The following is a 5,512-nucleotide window of genomic DNA, read 5'->3' on the forward strand; positions in this document are numbered from 1 at the left end:
ACTGACCTTTTCCAGTCCTGTGGCTACTGCTGAGTTTTCCAAATTTGCTGGCATATTGAGTGCAGCTCTTTCACAGCATCATCTTTCAGGATTTGAAATAGCTCAACTGGAATTCCATCACCTCCACTAGCTTTGTTCATAGCGATGCTTTCCAAGGCCCACTTGACTTCACATTCCAGGATGTCTGGCTCTAGATTAGTGATCACATCATCATGATTATCTGGGTCGTGAAGATCTTTTTTGTACAGTTCTTCCGTGTACTCTTGCCACCTCTTCTTAATATCTTCTGCTTCTGTTAGGTCCATACCATTTCTGTCCTTTATTGAGCCCATCTTTGCATGAAATGTTCCCTTGGGATCTCTAATTTTCTTGAAGAGATCTCTAGTCTTTCCCATTCTGTTGTTTTCCTCTATTTCTTTGCATTGATCTCTAAAGAAGGCTTTCTTATCTCTTCTTGCAATTCTCTGGAACTCTGCATTCAGATGCTTATATCTTTCCTTTTCTCCTTTGTTTTTCACCTCTCTTCACAGCTATTTGTAAGGCCTCCTCAGACAGCCATTTTGCTTTTTTGCATTTCTTTTCCATGGGGATGGTCTTTGATCCCTGTCTCCTGTACAGTGTCACGAACCTCGTTCCATAATTCATCAGGCACTCTATCTATCAGATCTAGGCCCTTAAATCTATTTCTCACTTCCACTGTATAATCATAAGGGATTTGATTTAAGTCATACCTGAATGGTCTAGCGGTTTTCCCTACTTTCTTCAATTTGAGTCTGAATTTGGTAATAAGGAGTTCATGATCTGAGCCACAGTCAGCTCCTGGTCTTGTTTTTGTTGACTGTATAGAGCTTCTCCATCTTGGTACAATGTCACGAACCTCATTCCATAGTTAATCAGGCACTCTATCTATCAGATCTAGGTTCGTGATATTCCACCAAGTCATTAGGGAAATGCAAATCAAAATCACACTGAAGTATTGCTACATACCCACAAGAATGGCTGTCTTTTAAAGACAGATAATGTGTTGGTGAGGATGTGGAGAACTGGGACCAAATACAGGCAGTCCTCACTTTGTACAGTAATGAATTACTGCATATATGGTCATGTAAGCTGAAACCATAGAAAGCAATCTTAGTAATCAATGGGAAAGGTACAATTGTTCTATGGCCTTAAAAATTTTTGGTCAAAACAAACTCTTACTGTCAGTTGTAAAAGAATTGGGAAATTAAAATAGTAAAAGTAATATTTATGTAGTACAATATAATTTATAACATTAGAAACATTGAAAATTAAAGTTTTTTTTCTAAAAGTTACAAGAAAATAACAAGCATGCCTGCCTTCTCTTTGTATAACTTATGATGATACAAAGTGAGCATCTTTTCTAGGCATTGGCAAATTGTCACATTTCTAAGTTTGGATCAGCTTCCAGAGTTTTACCCTTTTGTGTTCCAAAACCGTGAAATACTTCCAAGAGTTCCTTTAGTGTGAAGATTTTTGGTGTTCCTTCCAGAACATTCATCATAACCATATATATATATATATATATATAATATATATTTTTTGAAGTTTGCCTTCACTAGCTTCTGACACCGAGTCTCTCAAATAGCAGTAGTCTCTCAAATTCCATAGTTAATTACTATTCCTGTAACTCCAGTATAACTTATAAAACATCTAGATTTGACTCGAATTTCACTTCCAGCATTATCACTTGAGTCTCTTTGCTGCATTTTTATCTTTGTTGGCCATTCCCTGTTTTGGTTGTCCATTTTTGTAAAATGTCACATAGATTTATTACTGGGAGACAGGGAGACAACACAACTATATGCTTTGCCCTCCATCACTGAGCTGAACAACAGATTTGTAATGTCCAATCACCAGCAAACTCTGAATGAAGTTACAGAATTGGTCACTGATCATGACACACATCTGTTATTTAATGATTTGTGGATTGAAGAGCTAGCCATGTAATTTGCACTTTATGAAATTACTCAGTTATATACCGTCATAAGTGAAATTTGAACTGTTTTGTTGACTAATTTTAATAAATTAAAACATGGTAACTGGAAAATCTTGCATGTAGGAACTGTACAGGCTGAGGATATCTTGTAGTAGAGCAGCAACTTTCCTAAAGCAAATCTACAGGATATAAAAGGATGAGTAGACACATTAATAAAGGAGACTTTAACAAACATCTCATGATCCTCGATAAAGTGGACAAAGAATTAAGAAGAATATAGTAGACCTAAACAACATAATCAGTGTGTTGGTTGGGTCCTACAGTAAGCAGATACTGAGACAGATTTGGGAGCAAAAAAGGTTTAAGTTGTTGCACTAAGCCATTCATTCAGTCACAACTGGGCAAGGGAGTACCCAGAAGTGTCCAAGTAGATCATCTAAATTTCACACATGTTCCTTCCTTAATCCAAGAGCCGCCCTACCTTCTGCTCATCCAGGTCAATTGCCCCTGCCAAAATGGCAACTCCTTTACTCGCTTGCTAGTTGCATGCAGTCCAAAAGACCACAAGCCATAGTTTATAGTTTAGAAGGACCCTTGCTGTGTCCCCTGGCAAGAGTGAACCACTGTTGGGGACCAAGACATCTAACTGTGAAAAGCCCAGAATTGCAAGGACAGAAAGCACAGAATTCTCTAGGGAGTCATTTAAGATGTGAGTTGGAGTGACTACTTGATTCCTGAATTCTAAGTATTCTTCTTGGTAGAAACACAGTTTCTGATATTCAGTGTGTTCCATGTGTTTTATAAATAAGTTAATTTGTATTATTTTTAATATCATAAATTTTAATATTTTCCATTAGAGGTATTTGATATTTACTGGTAATAAACATATTTTTTCTTTTCTCTTCCAGTATTTATACCTTATTTCTTCCTTTACTAAATGGATGGGAGAATAGAGTGTGGTTACTTAATACCAAGAGTGAAAATTGATCATAAAAAAGCTTTGTAAGTGATACTCAGGGCAATGAGGAAATCACTAATATTGTTTTCATAGATGAAGAATAATGTGATCGGATTTGCAGTTAGAAAGAGCTCTCTGGCTACCCTGTGGAAGAAACAAAAGACACTGCGAGACTGGAAAGAAGACCAGCTAGAAGCCTCAGCTGAAGTAATGAGATAAGAAGTGATGGCCTAAGAAGGAGAGTGGCAACTGGAATGGAGAGGAATTGGTTTTTAAAAGATAAAATATGTCTATCTCCATTTAGCACAATCAACTGTGATTTTAATAAGCTAATCAACACATATTTCAAGTCATTTTGAGGACAGACATTTCCTTTAGGGGAAATTCATCTCCAGAAGACACTGAAAAGAACTTTATAATAAATATCATCACACTGTTAACAAAAATGACTTGAAACAAATGAACCTATCAGGCTCAGTGTAAAATATGAAAATAATGCAATTCAATGAATGAAAAATCAGTTACTGGAATTTATTTTCCTATGGACAAGCCTCAGTCAGGGGAGGTCACAAGTTGTCTGTGGCAGCTCCTGGAACTAGTTAGCTAAATTGTAATCGTTGATGTGGTCCTCGATAAACAATATAGATGAACTGAAAAAAGTAAATTATCTCCTGTTGTCATTGTTCAATCACTATGTCGTGTCTAACTCTTTGCGACCCTGTGGACTATAACATACCAGGCTCCCCTGTCCTTCACTCATCTCCCAGAGTTCGCTCAAATTCATGTCTGTCGAGTTGGTGATGCTATCCAGCAATCTCACCTTCTGCTGCCCTCTCTCCTTTCGCCTTCCATCTTTCCCAGAATCAGGGTCTTTTCCATCAGTCAGCTCTTCCCATCAGGTGGCCAAAGTGTCGGAGCTTCAGTTTCAGCATCAATCCTTCCAATGAATATTTAGGACTGATTTCCTTAGAATTGACCCATTTGATCTTGCACTTAAACAGACTCTCAAGTCTTCTTCACCACAATTCAAAAGCATCAGTTCTTCAGTGCTCAGCCTTCTCTGTGGTCCAACTCTCACATCCATACATGACTACTGGAAAAATTACAGCTTTGACTAGATGGACCTTTGTCAGCAAAGTGTTTACTCTGTGTTTTAATATGCTGTCTGAATTTGTCATACCTTTGCTTCCAAGGAGCAAGTGTCTTTTAATTTCATGGTTGCAGTCAACATCTGCAGTGATTTTGGAACCCAGGAAAGTAAAATCTGTGTCTGCTTCCACTTTTTCCCCTTCTATTTGCCATGAAGTGATGGGACCAGATGCCATGACCTTAGTTTTTTAATGTGTTTTAAGTCAGCTTTTACCTTGATGTACTACCTACTAAATTTCTGGAAATTTCACTTGTCATCTGCAGATGTATTTTGTAGAACATTCAATACCCAAGTAACACCACCAGAAAGATATTTTTAAAGATCATATTTATCATCATCATCTGATTTCTAAAAATTATATAAATCCCTATCCACTGGATAGTCAGCTTTGATTAATAAGACAAAATAGAAGAGCCTGTTCTATTTCAATACAGCTAGCAGTGGAATACTATGACCACCAGGGTGCGCTATTAGCATTGCCAGTCAGTTATTCTACTTTAAAATCACAGAAAACCATTCAGCTTTTGGAGCTGCTAATCACTGAACGAGATTGAAAATCACTCATTTTTCCAGACTGTTGCAGACACAGATCAGGAATCACATCACCTCACCACTTTCTCATTTGAAAATTGTGAGTATCCAGTAAAAAGCCTCTTCATGAAAGTGAAACAGGAGAGTGAAAAAGTTGGCTTAAAGCTCAACATTCAGAAAACAAAGATCATGGCATCTGGTCCCATCACTTCATGAGAAATAGATGGGGAAACAGTGGAAACAGTGTCAGGCTTTATTTTGGGGGGCTGCAAAATCACTGCAGATGATGTCTGCAGCCATGAAATTAAAAAATGCTTACTCCTTGGAAGGAAAGTAATGACCAACCTAGATAGCATAGTAAAAAGCACAGACATTACTTTACCAACAAAGGCCCATCTAGCCAAGGCTATGGTTTTTCCTGTGGTCATGTACGGATGTGAGAGTTGGACTGTGAAGAAAGCTGAGCGCCGAAGAATTGATGCTTTTGAACTATGGTGTTGGAGAAGACTCTTGAGAGTCCCTTGGACTGCAAGGAGATCCAACCAGTCCTGGGTGTTCATTGGAAGGAATGATGCTAAAGCTGAAACTCCAATACTTTGGCCACCTCATGCAAAGAGTTGACTCATTGGAAAACACTCTGATGCTGGGAGGGATTAGGGGCAGGCGGAGAAGGGGATGACCAAGGATGAGATGGCTGGATGGCATCACCGACTTGATGGACATGAGTTTGAGTGAACCCCGGGAGTTCAGAGAGGCCTGGTGCTCTGCGATTCATGGGGTCGCAAAGAGTCAGACATGACTGAGCAACTGAACTGAATGATGCTTTGTTAATTGATGACCTTGAAACAAAAAGAAACCCTAAAAGACTGAGCAAATATGTAGAGAATTTACTGTTCTAGTAGAACACAATTTGTAA

Source organism: Capra hircus, chromosome 10 (assembly GCF_001704415.2).
Source record: "Capra hircus breed San Clemente chromosome 10, ASM170441v1, whole genome shotgun sequence".
Classification (NCBI taxonomy): domain Eukaryota; kingdom Metazoa; phylum Chordata; class Mammalia; order Artiodactyla; family Bovidae; genus Capra; species Capra hircus.